This window comes from Furipterus horrens, unplaced genomic scaffold, assembly GCF_987537825.1.
Source record: "Furipterus horrens unplaced genomic scaffold, mFurHor1.1.pri manual_scaffold_6, whole genome shotgun sequence".
Lineage (NCBI taxonomy): Eukaryota > Metazoa > Chordata > Mammalia > Chiroptera > Furipteridae > Furipterus > Furipterus horrens.
Window position 1 is genome coordinate 71390615 of NW_028327176.1, and position 27571 is coordinate 71418185.

Below are 27571 nucleotides of genomic sequence, written 5' to 3' on the forward strand. Positions count from 1 at the left end.
GTGCTGATCAAAACAATCCTAAACTTCCTTAAATGTAGATACTTGCCCCTCTATAGCCCGGTACTCTCCATCCTTTTGTCCTATGTTCCCTATTGATCTAGTTTGGATAGAAAACTCCCCAAACAGATGAATGTTATTTTTTGAAGCACGCTAAATTCAAAATACTAAAGTTGAAGTATTATTGGTGGGAGACCATCACACATGAGATATCTTGTATATGTATTGTTAGTTTTGTACATCACTTAGGTTTCTCTCTGCTTCTGTTGAATTACCCTCAAGAAGTCTTGATTTTATTTTTCATATGGGTGTCCTTTAGGACTCGACATGGGAGTGAGAGAATAACCAATGTAACACCTATTGTAACAAATGAGGAAAAAACAGATTTTGTGAGAGATTCAATGACTTGTCCAAAATTGAGGTAGTAAATGTCAAAGTGAAAAGTAAAATTAGGTCTCCAGATTTCTAGATCAGTACCTTTCCCTCTTGTTTTATGCTATTTGACTCTACTGCTAAATTTGAGGGCAAAACAGATTTAATTAAAGCCTGTAAAAAGTTTCTTTCCTTACCTGAGATGGTGAGAGGAAAAGAGGAAATATCAACTGTAGATGCAAAGGGTGAGGACACAATATGAGAAGGCTGAGTGGCCAGAGCCAAAGAGCACTTGTGCCCAGTACGAAGGTCACTGGTCACAGTGGTCACTGGTCACTGGTAGGTTGCTATGATCCAAATTCATTCTACTGGGTGGTAGGTTGGTGGGAGAATGATGTCACAAAGCAGGCAGTTGAAAGAGACCGGAGAGTCAATACTGAGCTCAGATTCCCAACAAGACAGGATTCCATAGAGGGATTGGTGGGACAGCTAAGCCAACACCTGAATAGCTGAGTTCTGGGGCAGACGTGGTAGTCCACAAGGCAGATGTGAGAGTCTCACTTTCCCCAGGCTCTTACATTAGGGAAAAAAATCATTTCAGTGTTTCTATAAATGCTCCTTAATGTAATTAAATAGTAGCTAATTCTCTACATTACATTGTATAATGTATACATTTATCATTATATAGAGAGTTAATACTCTCTGGGAGAAAGGAAAGGGACATCCAGGTTGCACAGTTACAGTTGTCCTGAAGTTTTATCAGACCGTGTGATTAATGAACTTATTGCAGCTTTGGAGGAGCAGAGAAAGGGATTAAGGAGCTCTTTGCATGACTAGGTTAAAAAGTAAAATGACGTCTTTTGAGTACATGTTGTGGTGAATGATGTGGTCCAAGGCTCTGCACTTTAGTTCCTTCTCCTTGAATCCTACCTTCTTTGAGCTTGGCTCGGCTGGACCAGTTTGTACTGGCATCTCTCTTCTGCTTTCCTTTTCTTTTTCCTCTTTATTCTCCACATTGTGTCTGAGACAAGCTTTGATCTTGTATTCTACTCTCATGGGTGTTACTTCCTGTCAAATTTGAGCAGCTGGGTCTTCCCTTCAGTGTCTGAGCCTTCCCCAAATGGACTCTGCCCATTAGAAGCAAATACCGAAGAGCAAGGGGTCAGCTCATTGCAGATCTTTCCACTCCCAGCATTTGTCTGCAGTTCTCTTGACCAGAATTTGCCACCTGTACTTCCTTGACCCATGAAGGAATACTGGAGAGGTATTCACGATAGTCTCCTTTTACCTTCTCACATAAAGATTTTCAGTGTGGCAGTTACTGCAGTCTCCTCCCCCTTGCAACAGCTGCTGTAGAATTTTGGGCCTCTAGGATTCTCTGTCTGCCATGTTTTGGTGCAAGACCAGGCAGAAATGAAGAGGAGGATAGCTGGAGAAAGCCAAGGACGTTCATGGAGAAGAGGGAAGAGGCAAGGTGAAAGTGACCAGGAAAAAGGAGATTCATGTGGCTTTTTATGTTTCCGTGAGAAACAGGTTGACCCATTTTGGCCTCATTTGGTATTAACAGAATATATGTTTAGGTAGTGCAGAAACTGCCAGGAGTTCTGCACAATTGAGAGAATAATCTTCCATGTATTTTCTACTTTGTTTTATGTCATATTACCTCATTTGTATCATTCACTGGTATGTTTGTAGAATATAGACTGCATCCATGCCCTGTTTCAATGCTCTGCTTTGCTCCCATTGTTTGTTTGTTTTTTCCTAGTCAAAAATTCTAAGATTCTGTCATTGTAAGACATATCACTTGTTTTTGTCCTATGACTATATTTAGAAGCATCACGAACCAACCTGACCTGATGGATTTTGTGGAGAAAGTAAAAAAAAAAAAGGTCGGTGAACGAGGCATTGTGGTGAGTTACACTGTGCACCAAGCAGAAGGGAGAGATGTGTGCAGTCAGCCCGACTTGGCCTGGGTTGCCTCTGCTTTTCTTCCCCTGCTTAGTGCTGCTCACACTCACCATTCTTGTGACTGTAGTGAGGGCTGAGTTGCTAATGACCTAACAGGGTGGGGCCAAAGTAGGTATACTGTTTTTCATATGGAAGATGGTACGAAAAATTAATAAATAATAATACAAGAATAAACTGTTTCACCTGCTCACAACTGTACACCTACTTCGTCCCCACCTCTATATGGAGTAAGCTGCTACAGTTGAGAGTTGAGTAATTGACACAGAGACGGCCTGACTCACAAAGACTAACATTTTACTGTCTGGCCCTTTATAGAAAATAACTTCTGGCCCTTGATGTTGGTAGAGTCTTACAGGCTATTGTTGGATTGTTGGCTTTGAATTTGAGAAAAATGAGGCTCTCTGGGAGGATTTGAGCTGGAGGAGGACAGGATCTGACCAAAGTTTTAGTGGCTGTGTTGACAAGTTTTAGAGAGGCAAAGGTGGGAGCAGGTAAGCCAATTAGGACTGTGGTTCCCAGTACACTGGGGTGCCCGCGGAACACCACAGCAAACTCACCCAGGGTGTAGCAGTGTATTTTAAATTTCTGAAGCATTTACAGTGACACTTGACCTCTGTTAGATACAGTGTGTGCTTCTACCTAGTGACTAGTCCACAGTTTCGGCATTAGGTCATGCTATATTCTTTTCAAAGTTGTCTTGTCTTTGTGAAGTTGAGTTTTTAGCAGTACATAATTTGTTACAGTGGCAAGAGGACACTGTTAGAGATTTTGATTCCCCTGGGACTTGTTATTACATAAATGGGTAAAAGGAGGCCGGTGTTGGCTCTTAACAGTGGATTCTGCGTAGGTTTGCTGGGAAAAACACATTGCTAACAATTATTTTTAATAATGGCATCAGGTTCTTTTGCCAGGTTATTGTCAAGAAAGTTTAATCCTTGTAAGAATATAAGCTCCTTGAGGGAAAAGTCTTGCTTTTCTCATTCTTACTGTTTCCCCAACACCAAACAGCGGCAGTATCTGTCCGTGACAGGCACTAGATAAATAGTATTGACTAAAATATATGAATGAATGAATGAATGAATGGCTTATTGTATCCTAAACTTTTATTTCCCTCTTGCTTTAGCAACAACCTTCCATTCGTGGTTAACCTCTAATGACTTTACATCTGAAGTAACAGAGATCCATAATAATTAGTTGCCTAACTTCTTTTCCCTCTACTCCATCCTCCTTACAGGTTAGTCTATGTAAAACAAAGCTCAGATATCTCACTTTCCTGCACAGTAACCTGAAGACCTAATGGTTTACCGATTAATTGGAAAGGAAGATGACATAATACTATACATAGAGAACCCAAAGATTCCAGTAAGGAACTACTAGAACTGATAAATGAATTCAGCAAAGTAGCAGGATACAAAATTAATATCCAGAAATCAGTTGCATTTTTTATATGCCACTAATGAGTTAACAAAAAGGAATATTAATAAAACAATACTATTCACATTTGCTTCAAAAAGAATAAAATACCTAGGAATAACCTAACCAAGGATGTAAAAGACCTGTACTTGGAAAATTATAAGACATTGAAGAAAGAAATTGAAGAAGATACAAATAAGTGGAAGCACATACCATGTTCATGGCTAGGAAGAATTAAGATCATTAAAATGTCCATACTCCCCAAAGCAATCTAGAGCTTCAATGCAATTCCCATCAACATTCTAATGACATATTTCACAGAAGCAGAACAAACATTTCAAAATTTCATAAGGAACCACAGAGGGCCCTGCATAGCAACAGTGATCCTGAAAATGAGGAACGAAGCTGGAGGAATCACACTACCTAATATCAAACTATACTACAAGGCCATACTAATCAAAACAGCATGGTAGTGGCATAAAAAACCTACACATAGATCAATGAGACAGAATAGAGAGCCCAGAAATAAACCCACACATTTACAGTGGATATTGGTTTTAAACTCCAAACCCACCATTTTGGAATGGTAAAAAGGCTGGCATCTGAGCACAACGTGTTCCCTCGTTGCTGCCGACCACTATGTCTCATCACAAAATGAGGTGGTCTGAGGTTCATTATAAATTTTTGTCAGTGTTTTTAAATCAGTTATAAAACAGGCTCTGACACAGAAGATTGACAGGTTTATGTATATATGTATGTATGTATTTATGTACTTTAAGATTAATAAATCCCTTTAAAGCCACTGACAATATAGCAGGTAGATTAATGATTTCCTATTAAAATAACTTTGAATGCATAAAGTTGGAGAAAAACCTAGCAGAAATTCAAAATATTATTTCTTTTCTTAAGATAATTTTAAGCCAATTCAGTATTTACTAAGGTTACTTAAAATTAGTAATAAATTATTATACTGAAATTGTAATTACTACAGGGTAATCCAGTACTGATTCAGTATAATAATTTATCAGACAATGCTATATACAAGATTATATGCTAATATATAACAATGTATTTATGGATTTGCAGCTCTCCAACTTTGCGCATGTATTGGCGTTACCAATTTGAAGTGTATAATTATACAAATTACAAGAGTAAAACTGCAGATTATAGTATAATTTCTCTTTCATCATGAGGTTGCATACTAATAGGCCACTTAATCTCTTCTAGACCCAAACTTAGTAGGGAAATTGTTTTGAATTATATATCTAGCAACTGGGTACAGTTAACTGTGCCATTCACTTCTTCCCATCCAGTAGCACTTGTATCTAGAAAGCTGGTTTAACATGATAATCACTGATAATGGAACAGAAGAAATAAAAGACTCACATGAGAATTAAGCTCTCAGTGTGGACCTAAAACCTGAATTTGGTGAATTATATAATTCCTATAGAAACCAACCTCAATACTTTAAAAATAAACTTTTTTAGTTTTCAGTTACAGTTGATATTCAAAATTATATTAGTGTTTAGACATTTATATAACTTAGGACGTTATCCGTCATTTAGTCTCGTACCCACCTGGCACCATGTAGTTATTACAATTTATTGACTACCTTTCCTATGCTGTACTTTAAATGCCTGTGACTATTTTGTAACTGCCAATTTGTATTTAATACCGTCACGTTTTTCACACAGCTCCCCAAACCCCTCCCGTCTGACAACCATAAATTTGTTCTCTGTGTCTATGAGTTTCTTTCTGTTTTGTTTGTTTGTTTATTCTGTTTTTTTAAGCTCACACATAAGTGAAATCATATGGTATTTGTCTTCCTAAAGTCTGAGATTGGAAGCCTGCACGGAAGGAATGGGAGAAAGAGCAGCCAGGCAGAATTTGAACACTTAGGTTAGACGTGGGTCTTGGTGGATCCACACCTCTCCTGTCCCTGCTGTTCCGACACTTCCCACATCATCAACATATATCTCTCTGACCCTGATGTTATACACAGCCTGCAGTGCGTTTAGTTAATTTGACTTAGCTAACCTTTGTTACTTGATCATTGCCTCTGGTGCACTAGACACAGTCTAGCAAGTATGGAATCAAGGAGACTAGTTGAGAAGGTATTCCTGTGATCACATGATGGGTGGTTTTGATGGGTATTTGAGTGACAGCCTTAGGGAGCGAAAAAGGTGGAGGGATACAGCACAGATTTTGGAGTTTGAACTGACAGGATTTGCTGAAGAATTTCACACAGGGACCAAAAGAAAGAAAGGAATAAAAAAATGACTTCTAGGTTTTTGTCTTCAACAACCAGGTAGGCAATAAGATTGAGGGGATGAAAATTAGATGAAGATCAGAAAGGGGATTCTGTCTTGCCAGTGTCAAGTTTGCCATTGTTATTAGAAATCCAAGCAAAGGTTGAATTGGCATTGGGTATACATGTCTACAGCTCAGATAGGCAGAGGCAGACCTGAAATAGAAGTGTTTGAATCTAATACATTGTGGTGATTGAGGCAGGCTCCCACGGTATGAAAGAATAAAAGTAAAGGGGAAACCGGGGGTCACAGGGAGACAGGGTGGCTGCCCAGAGAATGAAAAGACAAGGCAAAACAGAGTCTGGAGCTGGCTCAGCAGAAAATCAGTTCTTGAGAAGGGATTGGGAATACATAGAGGTCTAAAATCAAGGGAAGGTTGGAGAGAGTAGTGAAGAAGAAAAAAGGTTAGACAAAGCGGTGAGTCATAATTCAGTAAATGGAAAGATGGAATACATGTTTCCATGGTCTGACATCATTTCTGCTGTGGCTTCTTTCTTTCTGATGGGTCTGGAGTCATTTCTGGAGCATGGAAAATCCATGGCTCAAAGGTGAAATAAGGAAGCTGAACTAAATTAATGTAGGCATAAATAAGGCTAGATATTGGCAAGAGTCAATGGAAAGATGTGGGCCGATTAGATAGTTCAGATAAATATTTAACTACCTACTTCACAAAATTCTGGAGATTTAGTTAAATTCAGGAATATGGCTGATTTTGCTGACCAATCAAAAAGGTACTTTTTTTTGGAGAAAAAGTGTCTACTAAACCTGGAAATACACACACACACATATGTATATCAGCAAATACAGTAAAATTAACTTTTTGTGCAGATTGAACTCATTGGCATGTGGTGTCTGCCGTATTTTTCCCAGGATATCCTTTTTATATAACTAAAAAAAGAATAAAGCAGATTGTACTGAAAAGTATATTTGTGAGAGTAAAAGGAATAAAAGTATTTTATAAAAGTAAATATATAAAGGAAATCCTTTCAATCTAAGATTTTGCATCATTTCTGGCATGATGTTTTTTATATAATAAAGAAGTCATCTATAGGTATCTTACTGGTTTCTACATTTCTCTTAACAGAAAAAGTCATAAGAACATTTTTTTGTACGTCTTCAGTGTTCTTGCATTATTTTAGTTCTATCCCTTGTCAATTGCATAGAACTTGTTGCATCATCAGAAAATATTCCAAGTGAGAAAATTACTGCCTTTCAAGTTCGTGGAGGACCATAGTTTTGAGGATATATTGGTACTTTTATATGGATCAGTTTAGAGGATAAAAACTTACCTGTTTTTTTGTTTTAATTTTCAGAAAATAAAAATATTGCATTAATGTTCAGTTATTACACAGATAAATGATGGCATTAATTTTAATGTGTCGGTATACTCAAGAAAAGTACAAAAATAAATGTATTCTGGTGTAATGTAAACTCAATTGTCCAGAAAATAAATTATCTATTTTTAAAGTAGATAAGCTATTGGTTTCTTACTTCCAGATTTTTGGTGATTATCACTGCCATTATAGGTAAAGAAGAAAGGAGTGAGATATGAAACTCTTACGCAGTTTTCCTTTTACTCACAGTTACAGTTAAACTTGTAAGGGCCAAAAGAAAGCTTATTAAAAACTTCCCATTGAGATTCAAGTTATCTTAGACTTCTCTTAGCATATATCGGGACCAGGTATCTAACAATCCTAGCTTAAATGTGTTGTAAAGTCAAATGTTAACTGTTGTAGCTTCTGGAAAGAAACACAGCTAAGAAGTAAGCAGTGTACCGGAAGGTGGATACCAGGTAGTCACATGTAATCCTGGTTCAGGCTATGACTGGGTGCTCTCTGGATGGTTAAAGAAGGACCTACACAGAAAGGAAGGAGCAAAGGGAAGAAGGGATGCCTGTTTCCATCTGTTTAAATATTTTGGCTAGATTATCTCCAAATCACTGGGGATTTTATTGTTTCTTCAGTAAGGAGATTTGAGCTGTTATTGTAAACACCATTAGGCACATCCCAGTAGCTGTTACAACCACTACTTCCTTACAACAGAACTGAATTTTGAAGTGAATAGCCCCGGGCAGTGTAATAATAGATCAAAGTCAATTACAACATTGCTCTAACTTTTTGACAAACTGTCAACTTCCCAGGCTCTCTTTCTGCTACCACCAGTCATATGAACCATCTGTAAAATGGGATGTTGAATGATCTCCAGGGATAGGGGTTTCCTTTAAGAAGTTTTACATTCTGGAAAAGAGACAAGTAGGATGGGAGGTGCCTTTTTTTAGTGCCTTGGTGCTTTGATTGTGTAAATGCCTGCATATTCAATAACCATCCTGCACCCACAAGATAACAAACATTAGGCAAGTGGAGCTAAGTCTAACGAAACAGGAAAAAAAGAAAAAAAGTCTAGACAACTAAACCGATGCTTGTAGCATTCTATCTTTAGACTTTTATTATAAGTACTGTATTGTTTAAGCATTGGAAGTTTAATATTATGTCAAATGTGTTATTTTCATTTGTTGAATGAACATAATTTCACTTGTTTACTTTTGCTTTTGTAACTTTTGTTTTTACTGTCAAATCTAAAAATATCATTACCAAGACTGATGTCTCTGTTTTCTGCATTTCTCATCCTTTCTTTGAAAACTTCAACGTGAATTTCATTTTGCTTACACATTTTTCAGTTCACTTATTCATGCTGAGCTGTGTTTAATCCGGACTTAAACTTATCTGATCAAATTGTAAACTTCTCATTTAATTCTTGTTATAGTTTTTAGTTTTCTACTAAATTTCCCATCCCATTATTATAATTGTGCTAATAACTTCAAAAGACCTTTATGTCCTATGGTTCACATACCGTATAATTCATCTACTTAAAATATGTAATTCAGTGGCTTTTAGTATATTCAGAATTGTGCAACTATCGCCACACCTAGTTTTAGAACAATGTTGTCACTAAAAGAAAAGTATCATTAATGGGTGTATATATATTTCTTAACAATACTATTTGTTTTGTTTTATTTCAAGCTAACCATTATCCATGGAAATGTGTATGGACAACCTAAGGCTCTAGATGACATTATCTTCCTCCATAAACATTTGGGTTGAAATGATCTAGTAGTACATTTCCATCATTCTGCGGCTGAAGAAACTCAAGTGTTGTACAAAGATGTAGAGGCCACCCCCAGATTTTAATATAGCTATTCAGAGAAAGAGAATAAAGGGCTGATTTCTTTTCATTCTACTTGCATGGGACCAGATAAAATGTATAGTGTATAAAGAGAGAATAAATATCAGATATAGGATATTAGAAAACGTGACTGAGGTGAGGATGTGAAAAATCATTGTTTTGAGGCTATAGAAATCAGTATATCTATGCATTGTTTCCTCTCTTTCTTTACAATAGTATTATGAACCTTAAAGTAAAGTTTCTTTTTTTACTATATTAAAATTCATTAGCTACAGAATTCCTTTTTTTATAATCACAGAAATTACATACCTGTTTCCACAGGCACAATTGTATTAGGCATGGTTAATCCAAATTTGAGTTGTAATTTAAACTTTGATATTGGTATAAATAAAAAAGGAATAATGATTTACTTTCCCTTACAAATCTAGTTACAGAATATAATATCTTCAATAGAATGACTATGCATTTTGATAAAGTAGTAATAATCTTCCCGGCATGAAATAAATGCAGGTGAAAATTTTTACTTAATCAAGAGTTTAATGCACTATCTTCATCTCCATAGAGCAAATACATTCACATACCTTCCTTCATATTAAGATAACATTTGCTTTTCCATTGTATAAAAATTGGTGTGATTAATAGAGAAAATTAAAATGGCAAGCAATAAATGGTACTGGCAAAATTGGACAGATACATGCAGAAAAATGAAACTAGATCACCTTCTTACACCATTCACAAGAATAAACTCAAAATGAATTAAAGACATATGTTAGACTCAAAACCATAAACATCCCAGAAGAAAACATAGGCAGTAAAATCTCAGACTTGTTTGTCGCCATATTTTTTTCTGACATAGGTCCTTAGGCAAGGGAAACAAAAGAAAAAAAATAAACAATTGGGACTACATCAAACTAAAAGGCTTTTGCACAACAGAGGAAACTACCAACAAAATGTGAAGGCAACCCACTGAATGGGAGAACATATTAGCTAATATAGCTGATAAGAGGTTTATATCCGTAATTTATAAGGAACTTATAAAGCTGAAAACCAAAAAACCACATATAACTCAATTAAAAAATGGGCAAAGGACCTGAACAGACACTTCTCCAAAAAGGATATGCAGCTGGCCAATAGACATATGAAATGATGCTCAACATCACTAATCATCAGAGAAGTGCAACTTAAAACCACAATGAGCTATCATCATCTCACACCTGTCAGAATGGCCATCATCAATAAACCAACAAACAGCAAATGCTGGTGAGGATGTGGAGAAAGGGGAACCCTTCTGCACTGTTGGTGGGAACGCAGATTTGTGCATCCACTGTGGAAAGCACTGTGGATTTATTTCAAAAAACTGAAAATGTAACTGCCTTATCATCCAGTGAGTCCACTTCTGGAAATTTATCCAAAGGAACCCAAAACACTAATTGGAAAGAAGATAAGCGCTCCTAGGTTAATTGCAGCGTTATTTACAATACCCAAGAACCGGAAGCAGCCCAAGTGTCCATCACTACATGAGTGGATAAAACAACTAGGGGACATTTACACAAGGTACTACTACTCAGCCACAAAAAAGAGGAGAAGTTTACCCTTTGTGACAGTATGGATCCACCTGAAGAACATTATGCTAAGTGAAATAAACTAGCCAGAGAAAGACAAATACCATGTGATTTCACTTATATATGGAATCTAATGAACGACCTGAACTAACAAGCAAAATAGAGGCAGATTCATAGAAAGCAAGCTGATAGCTGGGGGAGGGAGTGTGTTGGAGGAATCAAGGAAAAAAGAAAAAGATCTCATGGACACAGACAACAGTGTGGTGATTGCGGAGGGAGAGAGTGGGTGGAGGTGGAAGAGGATATATGGGCAATCAATGGTAATGGAAAAATACAATAAAAATAAACTATTAAAAAAAGAAATGGACAAACATAGTGTTAAATTCATCAAGCATATTATTAAATTAGAGGTAAATAACTATGCTTTAGAAAAGCTGCTATCACAGAGTTTAGAATAATAGAATTATATTTCAAATTGTCTTAAGTTGAGGCCTGATATACTATGTGAATAATTAAGAATCTACAAATGGTAATATTTTCAAAAAGTATATGAGGTTGTAGACTAAAGTATACTAAATATATATCACAGTTTGATATATTTATTACTACCGTGAAAATTTTTTAAATTCAAAAGTTTATGAACATCATGCTTTAATTTAATTCTTTTAACTTCTGTGTTCTTCAGTTAGTGAAGTTTATTTTCTGTGCATATGTATGTCAACAACAAAATTTCTGTGATTTCTGTTTAATTGAGGCTATAATAATTAAGTTAATTAGTGTGTGAGATAGAATTCTAAGGTGATCTCTATTATTCTGTTTCTTCAAGTTAAGCCCCTGATTATGTTATATTACATGACAAAGGGATCTTGCAGATGTAATTAAGGCTTTTAATCAGTTGACTTTGAGTTAATCAAAAAGGAAATTATCCAGGCAAGCCTAACCTGATCACCTGGGCTCTTCAAAAGCAAATGGTTTAGTTTGGCTGTTTGTTTATAGAAGTCAAACTGATTCAAAGAATGAAGGAGGTGCAAGGAAGGTTCTTCAAGGCTGTGATGGAGGGTGTTACAGGGCAAAGACCTGAGAGCAGTCACAGAGGCAAGGGGAGTTCTTAGCTGACAACGAGTATGTGCATGAAAATAGAGACGTCAGTCCCATGAACACAAAATAATGAATCCTGCCAACAACCTGAAGAATGACCCTGAAAGCAGATTTTTCCCAAAGTTGAAAGATGAAACTCAAACCAGCTGACCCTGGATGTTAATTCTCTGATGATGCCCTGAGCAGAGACCAGTCATATGTGGTCTGGAATTCCGATCTACTGAAACTGGGAGATAGTAAATTGGTGCTTTAAGCTACTAAATTTGTGGTGATTTGTTACGCAGCATTAGAAAAACTAATCCAATCAGTAAATTTTGTTCAATGGCTTGATAAAAATCCGTTGCAGGTTCAAAGTAACAAGTTTGGGAGCACTGCTGTGTAGGCTAGTTCCGAGTACTGGATCGCAGATAATTAGGGTAAGCGAAAAGCTTAGTGTAGATGAAACAGGGCCCAAAGGAGGCTTACCCTGGGTCCAGATTTTGTCTGTATCCCCACATCAATAGAGATAAATTATTTGGAATTGGAGAATCGTAGAATTTTCCTGGGAAAATTCCTGGAAGAAAAATGAGCTTTATTACTAGTAAATGATGAGAAGGTGGTATAGGGGAGAAGTGGCTGCTTTTCTCATGGGCAGTAGTTCCTGAGTGAAGAAAGAAAAACTAGGCCAGGTAAGAATTTAAAACATCATAAGTGACAAGTCTGAATCTGGATGAGAAGTGAGAGGCCCAAAGTGAGAGAAATTTGAGAAAGTTGATAGGGAAAAGGAAAACCTTCCAGGAAGAGTTATAGAAAGAACAGTACCTAAGCTATCTAGAAGCCAGGGAAAGATAATTTGAGTTATGCTTTAACAGACACCTGCAGCACATCGATCAAAATAAATGCTTACGGGCATTTTTTTCAGACACTATAGCAAATTCAGGAGTAATATTTTGGGACTCTCTCTGGTTACACCCTGTAGGAGCTGTCTGTAACTCAGATGTGTACTAGCACAATCTCGAGTAGTTCTGTTATTTTGGCAACTGGAAAAATACAATGTATTTATATTTATAATATAACACGAGCAAAATATAGATAATACTTGCGAATATTGTAAAAATCTCAGTCTTTTTAGACATCCTTATTACTTTTTAACTCTATTTTTATTATTTTATTACTTTACGACTGATTCTGTTATTCATTCATTTTCATTCTCACTCTGATTTTTAATTATTGTAGTCAGAAGAATCTACGTATATATCTTACTAGTTTTATCTTCTGCGTAATAGTCACTATGATCCTTATATTCTTGCTCTACATTTCCTTTGGATTGGTTTTACGGTTCATTTTATAATTTGAATGGTTTGAATAATGTCTAATATTTTTAACTCCATTTCTCTTTAATAATAAAAGGATGTATAAGTCCATGAATTTTCCACAGAAAATGTATACAACAAAGATCAAAATATAACTTTATTATTATTTAGATAATTTCCACTTCCTCTTAGGTAAAACTACTGTCAGGGTCCTAATGTGGGAAGACCTCAGCAGTGTTAGGGACAGAACTAAAGCCGTATGCTTGTGTTCACATTCCCTAAATCCAGCCAGGGATTTTCACCCGCAGACCTCCTTGAAGTACCTTTACCTGAAAAACTGTACCAATTTCTGTTTCAGATTTGGTGTACTTCTTGAAGGAATGTGAAAAATAAGCTCCAGAAAACAAATCCAATTTCTCATTGAGCAGACAAAGGGAGAAAGATGAGGTCATAGGTACATTTAAGAGAAAATGTGTTCTCTTCTGTTAAGGCACAACCAAATAACAAAAATTCATCTCCCTAGTCATCACAGCTGCTTTAAACAAAATGCCAAAAGCATAAATAAAGTCCTTTTGAGAAGGAGTAATCTGAAAAGGAAAATCCTAATTAATACCTTTTGGCATGAAATATGATTGATTGTTGCCAACTATCCCATGTGAATTTCTCCAATGATTACTCTTAATTACCAGGTTTTAAAAGAAGCTCATCTTGATGTGCCAGACACTATCTTTTACCCCATCAAAAACACAAGTCAAAAATACACTTGTACTTTATTGTGTATTTTGTCCTTTTACTTTCTCAGTAACAAAAGCAAAGGATGATACCTCTTTAGAATACACACTTGGTTCAGTACCTCAATGTGTGAGTTCTAAAGATTTTAGTTGTCTCTTTGACTCTTTATTCACCCTAATTCTGATGAAAGAAACAGTACTTAAATGTGTGACTAATCTCTCAGAACCTGAAAATAAAATTAGGTTTTTCAAGAAAACTCAAGGAGGTTCCATATCTTCTTCAAAGTCATTGTCTCTTGCATTAGTTTTCTAGGCTGCCATAATAAACTGCCTCAAACTGATTTAAAAAAGAAACAAAAAACAGACAGAAATTTATTCTCTCATAGTTCTGGTGGCTAGGCAATGAAATTAAAGTCTCAGAACTGTTTTCCTGAGAGCTCCGAGGGAGAGCCTGTTCCGCGCCTCTCGCCCAGCTCCTGGTGGTTGGCCTCAATCTTTGGAGTTCCTTGGCTTCTAAATGCATGTGTCCAATCTCTGCCTCTGCCATCACATGTCATTATTATTGTGCGCCTGTGTCCAAATTTTTCTCATCATAAGGACTCCAATTATTGGTTTTAGGGACCACCCTAATCCAATATGACCTAATTTTAACTTGATTTCTATCCATGAAGACTCTGTTTTTAAATTAGGTCTCATTCATAGATATCAGGGCTTGAACATATATTTTGGGGGAACACAACTCAACCCAAAATACCTCTTCTTCAACAACTCTCAGCAATTGTATTAGTCAGGCTTCCAGAGAAACAGAACTAACAGGATGTACATGTATATGAAATAAATGTGTGGCTGGAAAAAAGCAGGTTGGGGCTAGCTGTAGGACCTTGTCAGGTTATAGTTTAGGAATTTCTACTTGGTTCTGTAAGCATCAGATATTTATTAACAAGGAGGCTATTTTTATTGCTATCCAATTTTTGAAATTTAGCTGTTTTTACATGTAGAAGACATATTGAGAGCATGAGTGGTGGTGTCAGGGAAAATTATTAGAAAGTTATTGCCATGGTCAGTTAAGAGAAGATGACTCGGCAGGTGTGAGAATGCAGAAAATGAGACATGGGAGAAATCTCTTGTGAGACATTACATTTCATGCAAAGTATTGAATGTCTCTTTAAACCTCAGGTAGTAAATGAAACACCCCAAAAGCTGGTGGTAAAGAAGGTAGATTTATCATTCAATAAATGTTAAGCTTCTTCTCTCTATAAAGCATTTTATAACAACACGATCTGATATTGTGATAATGTCATAAAAGCACAGACAAAAGATTTTATTTAGGCTTAGTTGTTGGTGGGAGCCAGAGTGGTTCTTGAAAGGTCAAATTAAAATTATTTTTAAAAGATGTCTTCTAGTTGCTATGTAAAATTTTGATAATATACATGAGTTAGTCAACTCAGACAAATACTGTAGTATCACTTAAAAATTCTTTGAAAGAGGCAAATGATAGTTAACTCCAGACAATGTAGCCTTCTAACTTCTGAAATCTGGGACTTGTTGCTAGTTAGCATTGATAACTGCTAAATATACTTCTTATTTCAACAATTCAGTGAGAATTGAGTTTTTTTTTGTTTGTTTGTTTGTTTTTTTGGTAATGATCTCTTAATTTTCTCTTTTCTCTAGATCTTCTTTAGCATGAATTTTCCATGTTAACCTTGAGTTATATTTCCAAATTTTGATTTATATTAAATTGTATGACTTTGTTCTCTGAAAGAGTCTTAACCTCAATATTAGTATGCAATTACATTTCTCTTCGCTGTCTTTTCCAATTAGCCCCTTTATTTAAATTGTAAAGCTAGAACTTCATTCCTGTGTTTTAATTAATTAGCTTTAATGTCCACTGCAAAATTCTACCAACTTCCCTTGCATTGTATCGGAAAGAAGTTTTTTATTATATATCACTGCTGAATGTTCTACAAGTTAGTCATTGCCAGTGATACACTACACATTTGATATTTGAAGAGTTTATAAAATATAATAAATCAGTGTAACAAGAAGCTTTCAGTTCACAAATCACATTCAATAGAGGTATTAAAGTTTCCCTAATGTTTGTATAAGACCAGCTGAGGTGTGCTTGAGACTGGCTGAGGGATTTCTTTGTGATACACAACCTGATGTGCCTCTAATTATGCATTTTTAAGTTATGCATGTGACTAATTTTACATTCAGTGTTTAAACATCATTACTATTGATTCATAAAGTTCTTCAGCAGCACTGAGGTCTTCCTTATGATTTGAACATCGGGCAATCTGGTGTTCTCTCCCTTGGCACCCCTCCCCCCACCCCCTCTACCAAGGCTTCCTATCAGCTCATTGTATGTGGTAGTTTGTTACACTAGCCAGAAAACCAATATAGATGTTGGTATTACCTGGAAGTAGGGTGCTGCTATAACAAATACAAAAAAAAAAAAAAAAAAAAGCGGAATTAGCTTGAAAACTAGGTAATGAGTAGAAGCTGGAAGAAGCTTGAGGAGCATTCTAGGGAAAGCCTAGCTTTCCTTATATAGGCTGTAATAGAAATAGGAGCATTTAAGGTGCCCAGTGAGGGCTCAGAGGAAGTGAGAAACCAAGTATTCTCCAAGACAACCTATATTGTCTTGGAGAATACTTAAATCCTCACAAAAAGACTACTCGCATAAACATAGATATTTAAGCCACTGCTGATGAGAGTTCAGGAGGAAACAAAGAAAATTTTACTGAAAACTTAAGAACAGGGTATTCTTGTATACATGGCAGGAAACTTAGTCTTAGAGTGGTGTGGAAAGTAACCACTATGAGTGATGAACTTAGCTATGTAGCTGAAAGATATGGCTTGGTTTCTTCTTGTTACTAATAGTAAAACATAAGAGGAAAGATAAAAATTGTGGAATGAACTGTAAAGCAAAAAAAGAACCAGGACTTGATGATTAGAGAAATTCTCAGATGACCCAGAGTTCAGAAGATGCCAGTACTAGGGATTCATTGTCAGGAGAACATTCTCTACAAAGAAAGCCAAAGTTGTGGCTGGACAACCTTTTGTTAGGGCTGCAGGGCTCAATAGATGAGAACATTTAACCTCACAGAAGGCTTTTTGAGTAGATCAGGCACATAAATCATGATTTCCCTCAGTCATCTCAGGAGAAAGCAAGTAGTGATTGAATTATCCAGAAAGATCAGTGGAAGAGCCTTTTGTCTAATAGAATAAATTCTCACGCCTTATGAAGGAGGCCATTATGATTCTTGAGTAATACCAGCAGATATGCAACCTGCTTGGACCAAAAGGAACAAGAATGGAAAGAGGGGATGTGGCTACAAAATCAAGGGTTAGAGTATTACAACAAGCCAAGGAATGTTGACAACCTCTACAAGCTGGAAAAGGCCAAAAAGAAAGAAGAAATCAACACTAGCAACACCTTGACTTTAGCCCAATGAGACTGCTTTTGTGCTTTTGACCTTCAGATAATGTGGAAGATAATGCGTGTGTTTCAGCTACTCACTTTGTTATATGTAGCTGTAATGAGAAGCAAGCACTGTTTGAAAACTGATCTGGAATAGGAAATGAGGCGGGCAGGATCCAATTTGATTTTAAGGTATACCATGTTGTACAGTGCCCAATAATCACATGAGTAATTGTGGTTAAGAGTAAAATAAAAATATTTTAAAAATTCACATGTATTATTTTCCAAATATCCACTTGTTGAAGCATTGTGTCATTGTACAATGTGTAGTTTTATTGTAGCATTGTCCTTGAAGCTGATGTAAAAAGTGACGACACCTGGGTGGCTTTTTAAAAAGCACAAATTTATTGTTCACAGTTCTGAAAGTCAAAAGTCTGAAATGAGCATCACTGGGCCCAATGAAGGTGTCAGCAGGACTACGCCCTCTGGAGGGTGGGGGAGATTTTGTTCCTCACCTCTCGCAGCTTCTGCTGGCTCCAGGCTTGATCTGCTGGCGGCAGCAGCACTCAGTCTTTGCCCCCATAGTCACATCACCTTCTTCTCTACTGTCTGCGCCAAATCTCCTTCTGCCTCCCCTTTATAAGGACACAGGGATTGCATTTATGGCTCAGCTCACCCTCTTGATCCAGGATGACCTGCACAACTAAAGATTCTTAGTTTAATCACTCATGCAAAGACCCTTTTCCTGAATACGAGAATAATATTAACAAGTTTCAGGGATTAGTAGAACCAATGACGGGTAAGGTAAGGCTGGCTCCGTGTGGTGATCTCCTGGCCTAAGACAGGCGCAGTCCCCGCGAGGCTCTCAGCTTACATAAAATAAAAAAGGGGGACCTGTGGGGAACTAAAAAGTTCCTCAGCTGAAGTCTTACTAACTGGCATCCTAAAGTTCTGCTTGGCATGGCCTCACCATCCCATAATAGTTGTTTACTCCTTACTAGGGCAACGACCCTCTTTCTGTTCCTGGGATTGTTGTCCTGCAGTTTAACTCATATCTACCAGATAACGCCCAAGCTGCAGCTGCGTTCCCACCGAATGAAAAATTCCTCTTCTCCTGAGCTATAAGAATACTGTTTTGACTAGGAATAAATGAGACTTGATCAGAGCACTGTCTTGTCTCCTCTCCTTGTGTCTCTTGTCCCTTCTTCATCCTCACTCCCCCTCTAGGGTCCTCGTTGCTCGATCTGCGGGACGGGTCAATGTCTATATAAAGTTGGGTGGGAAGCTGAGCCAGGAATCTTCAGAGAGTAAACCCCATGTTTCTGAAGACTACATTAAAATAATCACAAAAAAGTTCTGCAAAGTTAGAACTTCCTTTTTTAAGGGTATTAAAACTGATTTCACCTTAAAATGAGTAACAGAAAAGGATTGAGATCAAATCCCGTATAAACATAGTGTAAGAAACAGGAATCCACTGCCCTGACTGATGTGGCTCAGTTGGTTGGACTTCGTCCAGCAAAGCAAAAGGTCCCAGGTTTGATTTCTGGTCAGGGCACATGACTGGGTTGAGGGCTCAGTCACCGGTTGGGGCACGGACGAACAGAAATTATTAATCTTTCTCTCCCACATCAATGTTTCTGTCCTCTATTTCTTCTTCCCTTTTTCTCTCTCTAAAAATAAATATTTTTTTAAAAAAAAAGTAGAAGGAGCATGAAGAGCAGAACACCATTTCCCCTGCAAATGAAACAAGTCAGAAAGACAGGTCCACAAAACAGATCACCTGCTATGTCAAAATAAGCCAGAAGACATTCGATAAAACAATGCAGAAGATGAAAGAACATGGGGTGTGGTGGAAACGAAAAGAATATCTGTTTGGAATGGTGTAAAAGTTCTGGAAATAGTAAATGCTGGTCAAAGCTACCTACCCATGGGCGATCAGTTTGTGTTGACCTATTCTCAGACAGGTTTAGAGAAGATTCAAAATCTGTCCTGTTCCCTCCATCTCTCTGAAGTAGTGCTCAACCTTTTGGCATAATTATTTTAAGTTTGGATGGTAGAGATGGCTGCACAATGGCATGAATGTACTTAATGAGACTGCATTGTATAATTAAAAGGAGTTAAAATGGTTAATTGTGTGTTATGTATATTTTATCATAATGCAAAAAGAGGAAAAGACAAGATAAATGTGAATTAGTTTAGATGATAAACCTCTGGACAGAATTAACAATAAAAGGAAAACTTCAGAAATGAAGACTAAGTTAAATATAACACAGGAGTGAATAAACAAAAAGGATAATGCCTTAATGGAAACAAGTGAGAAAAGAATAAATTTTTTAGAAATCAAAAAGAAGATAACAGGAAATCTAGAGAACCATCAAATATCAAAGGTAGGCAAAAAAACAAAACAAAACAAAAAAACAAAAAACCAGGACAGTTATGAAATGTGTAATACAAATGCATATAAAGGTGTGATACATCATAAAAGTGACATTTCAAATTAGAGGGAAAGATCCACCCATAAATTGTGATACATATCTGCTGGAGTGAAAGTAATTTCTCTGGAAGCATCCACAGCATGGCTAAAGTGTCTCTAAGGGAGGAGGGAAATTAGTGTCTGGGGACCTTTGGGCAGAGGGTGAATTTTCATTAAATACCCTTTTGTACCTTTCTTAATTTCTGTCTTGTGAATCTACTAGCTCTGAAATCTGACTGCTTGACTTCAAATCCCAGCTCATGCAATTGCTAGCTCTTAACCTTGACACTCTCCTAGACTATCTCCATATTTGTTAAGTGGGGTGATTAATGTATCCTGGCGCTGACTGGAACAGAATGAACTCTCAATAACTGCAAATTGCTAGTGGAAACAACTGAGGTGCCCATCGATTGATGAAAGGATGAACAAAGTGGTAGATCCATTCAATACACTCAACAGTCATAAAAAGGAATGAAGGACTGACACACGCTACAACATGGATGAACTTTGACAATATGCTTAGACACCTTGGCAGGGGAGAAGCCAGACACAAAGGTTCCATATTGTATTACTCCACATATGAAATCTCTGGAAAAGTGACTTTCATCCAGACAGAAAGCACAGTAGTGGTTGCCAGGGGCTGGAGGGACGAGGGAACAAGGAATAACGAACTGTTAATGATGAAGGGGGTTTCTTTTGGGGCTGATAAAAATGTTTTGGGATGGATGATGGTGATGGTTGCACGAATTGTGACTGCACTAAATGTCACTGAATTTACAGGTTAAAACGATGAACTTGATAGTATGCAAATTATATCTCAATAACAATAATTGTTAAAATGCACATTACCAACCAATTTTCAAATGATGATGATTCCCATATCTGCCCTTCCCCTATTCCACTCCCTTTCTGCTCCCCACTCTATTCCACCGCCACTCCCTGCAGCAGCCCCACGAGGCCTCCCAAGAATCCATTGGAACTGATACATTCGTAGTAGGGCTGTTCCAGCGGCAGTCCAGTGCGCACGCGCGCCTGTTGCTCTGGCCCCCTTGGCAATGGACGCTGATCTTTCTGGTGGGCTTCAGTTGATGGCGGTGATTACACGAGGTGGCATGTGCAGTCTGAGTCATGGAGGAGGCCCTTGATGGCCCCTCTACTTACTGCTTAGGCTTCACCTGAAGTTTGATGTCATCCACCGGTAACATTGGGAAGCTGTGCCCTGAAAGCCAGGTTTCCACTACGGACCCTGGAAAACACTGAGGCCTTGGGAGATTGCTCCACCACATGCAATGTGGCCTTAACCCATTGCTGAACCTCACGAGTAAAGTGGCACGGTGATGCTGGCCTCGAGTGTTGTTGGGAAGGTTGATTGAAGTCGTGTATTAGTGGGCCTGGTGCCCCGGTGTTGAGTAAACGGCCATTTCCGTCCCACATCCTGTTCTGGGTGGAACTAGTACTGCCACAGTTCACTGGCCGGGCCCCAGTGACCAGCTGCCCCCAGGATAACACTAAGCTCTTGCTGGTCATCTGGTAGATTCCCCTGTTTTTGTAGTCACCTCCCCCAACTACAATCATACACAGATAAGACAACCCAAACCATCTGGAACTGTGTCCAGAATCTGTTTTCTAATATATGTACTTACGTGGTGCTCATGGGACATAAGACCAACCTCCACGGGAGACATTTTACATTTCTCCTGGCCAACCTAGAGTCACCTTATGCCATCTGCACCTGTATTCAGTTATATATTCTTTTAACCCTAACCTCAGACTCTGCTTCCTCCTGCTTCTTTTGATAAACGCATAACATCTCCTCCATTTTGGCCCTATGGCCATGAGTCAGTTTTCTTCCTTTTCCTTTAGTTCTTACCTTTTGTCCTTTATTCACCCATCAAACTACCAATATTACATTCTCACACAGCCATTGACCTCATCCCCCACCAGAAAAAAAAACAAAAACAAAAACAAAAAAAAACAATGAGAAGCATCACAAAACTTAAAAGGATTTTTTTCTTACTCGTACACTAAGTCTATCACATTTATTTATCCAACTTTATTGTTTTAAAATACAAGCACATAGAGAAATTTATATCTCTCTATCTATGGGGAAAAATGCGGTATCCAAATTGGCACCAGAAAGGCTAGCATGTCTTCTTCTGCATAGCTGTAGTATTGAGAAGTTTCCATTTCCTTTTCCCTCTCATTGAAATTCTGCACTCTCCCCACAGGGCATCTGGCAGCCTTCTCACCCTCTGGTTGAGCTTTCCTCTTCATGGGCTCTCGCTCTGCCCTCTGTGCATCTGTAATGGGCTTTGACATGACGGGCCCAGAAATATTGGATTTCTTCCAAGAAATTGGTCGGGGATTGAAATCGTAGAGTAGATAAGGGTTTTGAGTCTTGGGCTGGTACTGGGGCTTTGCCCCAGAGGAGCAAATGGGCCCCTGCTGGGAAGAAGTGCAACCTGATGTTTTGTAGGGCACAGGGCTAGAAGCAGCAGACTGACGAATCTTGGTCTGAGGAGGGTTAGGCAAACCTGGTCTCAATGGGTTGTTTGAAATTGACTGAGTTGGGGATGGGTTGTTTGAAATTGCCTCAGCTGGTCTGGCTGAACCTGTTACAGACCAAAGTGTTGGCCTGGAGGAGTTTCCTAGAGTAGGTTGAGCCAAGTTAGAACTGGGTTGGGCAAGGCTGGTGAAACCTGGTTGGGATGGGTTTTCCACAATTGGCTGAGCTGGTCTGGCAGGAGGTGTCAAAGATGCAGGTTTTTTCTCAGATGAACTGACTGTATTAGTTTGTGCCGAATTAGAACGAGGCCAGGCAGGGTTGGTCAAACTTGGTCGGAATGGGTAGTTCGCAATTAACTGAGCAAGTGTGCAGGGACCTGTCAAAGATGCAGGATTTTTCCCAGATGAACTGACTGTATTAGTTTGCGCCAAATTAGAACGACGCCAGGCAGGGCTGGTGAAACCTGGTCGGGATGGGCTGTTTGAAATTGACTCAGCTGGTCTGGCTGAACCTGTTACAGACCAAAGTGTTGGCCTGGAGGAGTTTCCTAGAGTAGGTTGAGCCGAGTTAGAACTGGGTTGGGGAAGGCTGGTGTAACCTGGTTGGGATGAGTATTTCAAAACTGGCCGAGCTGGTCTGGCAGGAGGTGTCAAAGATGCAGGTTTTTTCTCAGATGAACTGACTGTATTAGTTTGCGCCGAATTAGAACGAGGCCGGGCAGGGCTGGTCATATCTGGTCCGGATGGGCTGTTTGAAATTGACTCAGCTGGTCTGGCTGAACCTGTTACAGACCAAAGTGTTGGCCTGGAGGAGTTTCCTAGAGTAGGTTGAGCCGAGTTAGAACTGGGTTGGGCAAGGCTGGTGAAACCTGATCGGGATGAGTATTTCAAAACTGGCCGAGCTGGTCTGGCAGGAGGTGTCAAAGATGCAGGTTTTTTCTCAGATGAACTGACTGTATTAGTTTGCGCCGAATTAGAACGAGGCCGGGCAGGGCTGGTCATACCTGGTCGGGATGGGTATTTCACAATTGGCCCGGCTGGTCTGGCAGGAGGTGTCAAATATTCAGGAGTTGGCCGAGTTGAACTGACTGTAGTAGGTTGTGCCGATTTTGAACGATGCCAGGAAGAGCTGATGAAACCTGGTCGGGATGGTTTTTTTGAAATATACCGAGCTGGTCTGGTAGGAGCTGTCAGAGGTGCAGCAGTGGGTCGGAATATTGAATAGACTCCAGCAGGCTGAACTGTGTTACAGTGAGGCTGGGTAGGCTTAGCCACAGTAGGCCGATGTGTTGCCACAGGCTGTGGCCTGCCAGGAACTGGTTGAGCCTGAGGCTTATCCAAGTTAAGGAAAAGCCACGGTACCAACACGACCTTGCCAGGAGGTGGCGAGGCATACTGACATGGTAATGGACACTCTTTTTCAGCACTTCCATGTTTTTTCTGACATTTGACCTGAGTTTTTTCATGTGAGGTATCCAGCCATTGTTTGTGAGCTGGGGGTGGCTGGGGGCCTTTGGGGTTGCTTGTGTTTCCCAGAACCTGGGAGGCAGACGATTCAATTTTCCTATTACTCTTCTTTTGCAGTGCCTCGAAAACCTGGGCAGACTCCGACATATGCATGCCCAGGCAGCTGCGAGGCCTTTGGAAAGTCTCTTGGGTCCACTCAGGTTGAGTTTTCTTCCACTTCATCTGGGGGACGGTTGGCTTCTCTTCTGCCGTGACATTATTCCCTGGCTGCTTACGCTCCTCAGCTTTCCTGGAGTTGTTGTCTTTGTTTCTTCTGGTCTTCTCCTGCCCATGGCTCTTAGTTTTGCCATTCCTGCTGGATGCAGCTTTCTGGGGCTGGCTCTTAACGCACTTGATGCTGTTCTCGGGGACCCTGTCACTGGCTACAACTTTGTGAATACCCACTTCTTCCAAGCACACACAGTCTGGGCTCTTGGGCTTGATTTTAACTTTGGGTGCACCGCTGATGGGCTCAGAGGCTTTATATTTGTTCTTCTTGAATTCATCATAAGGAGCCTTAATGACTGTTGACTTTTTATGCACCTCATTCAACTTGATGGCTCTGGTATCTTTGTTTTTGAGCACCTTGGGACCTTTGGATCGATCAAGGTCATCCAAGGACTTTTCAGCTTGTGAAAGGTGAATGTTCTCCATCAGTGTAGTGATGTCTGCAGCACCATCATTAAAGTCAGTCTCATTTTCAAATGTCCCTTGGTTCTTAAGACTCAGGCTATTCTCTCCGAGACCAGCATTTTCACAACCTGGCTGCTTTTCTGGGCCAAGGGGATCAATGCAGGCCTGGAAATGTTGAATATCAGGGTTTTCTAAAGGAAGCTGTGGAGAATCTTGGTTTTCTATTGAGATCTGGTAGGCATCCAGAGGCTTTGAAAGGTTGACTTTAGTATCGTCCAAATTCTTATTCTCTTTCTCTTCCTGGCTTGGCACTGGAGGTGCTGCCAAGAGATTACTAGAAACCTGAACTGGAGCTAACATTGAAATGGCCCCGAGCTCAGGTGGTAGAGTACTCTTCAGTAAGTGGGTGCGTCTGCTCTTGCAGAACTTGGGCATTCCTGGAGTTTGTGGTAGGCAAAATGTTGAGCTCGGAGGTTACAATCCCAGGGATGTCTCCATCCCCAGGGAACATTCCATCACTACAAAGGAATTAAGGAGAAGAAGTCAGTCGCTGGTAAGCAAGATGCTCCCCTGTCCCCAATCGTGCACCTTCCTACAATGGGAAAGGGATTTCTACTGGCTATTCTTAGGATCATGGACAGTGCCCTACACTAGGTGCTAGAAGGCAACAGTTCTACTTCCTCATGGTGGTCATTTGATGCCATTGTTCCATGGTTTTCTTTGTATTTCACAGGGATGTTATGAGTCAAAGAAAAAGTAAAAGTGATTTAGAAACTGCGTTAGAAACTTAGCAGTCTTATAGAATATTTTTAATTCTCTCCACTGTTCCGACAGAATAAGAACACCTCACACAACCAACTAGGAGAGGAAATGGAGCCGTTCCTGATGAAATAATATAAACAAGGACAGATTCTTAGCCTGCCTGCGGTGGGCATGATCTTGGAAGACAAGGTCTTAAATTCTGGCATAAACTAAGAAAGTGAGGGAAAGTGAAACTGGCACTGTCACAATAAGAGTTCTGAAATATCTGTACAAATAGAGTAAAGCAAGAAATCAGGCAAGGGAGTGTATTAGAAAGCAGTAGTACAGGGTAGTGAAAGGATGGTATCCCTTGGTATGCTCTTGTGGCTTTCTTAAATAGAGCACACATGGCCTTTACAGTGACCCACCTTCCCAACTCTATTCCATGTTCTCATAATGACTCTGAAAATGCAGAGCACTGGCTGAGGGTAGTAGCTCCTAAATCCACAGGACTTAAATACCGCCTGTTGTATTAAATATAGTCGAAGGCGCAGAAGTAATTCCAGCAAGGGGAATGAGTCGGTTGGAGGGCTGCCGCACGCTCTGGCAGGTCAGCAATGAGCGGCGCAAAGACCTCTCCTTTTATTGAGTTTTACAAGTATACTAAAAATAGAAATCCGTAGGGAGGGTAAGGAATGGGCTCACAGGCACATTCCAATATTGATTACAATATACAATTACTTACTTGGGGTTACAACAAAAGGAGGTTAATATATAAACTATAAAGACGGTTCCCTGACAGACAAAACTATATATCATCTATAGATTCAAAAACAGAAAAACAGGAATTCAATCATCTATTCTTCTAGGACTATGGGAACGGATACACTGTGCCTTAAACATTAACAGAAAGCACGCAAAGTTAAGCACTACCTGTGCTCGGCTTTGTTTGGTTTCCTTGTCGACATCAGGGAAGATGGAGTACTCGGCAAGATTCCTTTTAAGTCACAGGATGTCTTGAAACCCTGAGGCCTGATCAGTCCAAGGCTGTCGGCGCCAGCGAGTCCAGCTCGCTAGCTCGGGTCATAGATAGAACCCCTGGACCGAGAGGCATGAGAACATGCCTCAGTTTAGGAACCTTGATTTCCAGCATCACCGCCTCTCTGTGGACTCACCACTTCCCCACTGCAGATTGGCCCTATTTTTGAATGCTGACCTTATTCCTCTTCCTTCTTGCTCTTTGCACTCACCTTGGAAATGCGTCTCTGCGATGGTGTGAGCAGAAACAGAGGAGGAGATTCCAGAGGTGGAGGCTAGTGGCATCACATTTGTGGGCTGAACTTCCTTTAGTACCATGACCACCTCCGGTTGAGGGACAGAGGCCCTTCTCTCTCGTGAAGAAAGAACAGAGCCATAGGATTGGAGGTAGGGGCTGATTCCCCAGAGAGAAGAGGCCCTAGTGTGCCTAGACTACAGTAATATCCCTGTCTTCCTTCTCGATAGGGAAGTGACAGGCTATGTCCCTGATTTGGAATCTGAGATGGTGCCACCTGAACAGGGCGTGCAGAAAGTAATGGCTATAGAGCTGCCGTGTTTATTGGCATCGGGAGTGGTGTCATACTGGGGTGCCATAGACATGGAGGAAACAGCTGTATCTTGGTCAGTAACAGTCACAGTGAAGTCTCTGAGTGAGGATGACTTCTTTTTAGAGCCTCCTGTGATAGCCCACTGGAAATACCAGGATTGGAAGCGGCTGAGGTGGAGATCTGGCTCTGGCCAGTACCTCCAGGCAACATAGTTGTGCTAGCATGTTGGTAGAGGTAGGCGATACCCATGAGTGCTTGGAAAGAGGTGTCAGGGGCTGACGGCAGTAGCTCTTCTGAACTGACAGCTAGAGCAGAGGCTCTGGTCCAGTTGCGGACCCCTCCTGTTAGGGAGGCTGCATTGCTCACTACTGAAACAGAGAGCTGCAGTGGATTTGAAGTTCCAAGGAAAGGTGGATTTTGGCAATTGTGGGGAACAAGACAGTGATGAAGAAATCAGTGAGACTGATGAACTCTCACTATGTTTGAAGAATACTATTACCTTCAGATTGTCACTATCAGAAAGCCTCTAATACCAATACTCATTGAGATGTCAAAAATCAAACACTTCATGATGTGTGTAAGTGCTGGAGCATTTTGCTGCTCTTCTGTCTTATCTGCCCTTGCTCCCAACTTGGCAAAAATATGCAGAAGATCCAAGTGGTTTGGTTCACGTATTGTTCTCCAGGGTAGAAGCATCCTCTCCTTGCCCTGTCTTCTTCTTGAGCTTGCCCTCGTGTGGATTTGCATGCTATTTCCTAGAACTGAAGCATTTAGAACC

General features: G+C 39.5%; 1 long non-coding RNA gene and 1 pseudogene across 1 annotated transcript in view; one reads left to right on the plus strand and one right to left on the minus strand.

The window, feature by feature from the left end:
• Positions 1-27571, plus strand: part of LOC150006468 (uncharacterized) — a 144678-nt gene that overhangs the window by 94475 nt on the left and 22632 nt on the right. The window lies entirely within an intron of this gene.
• LOC150006469 (uncharacterized protein C2orf78-like) lies at positions 21922-27189 on the minus strand (annotated as a pseudogene).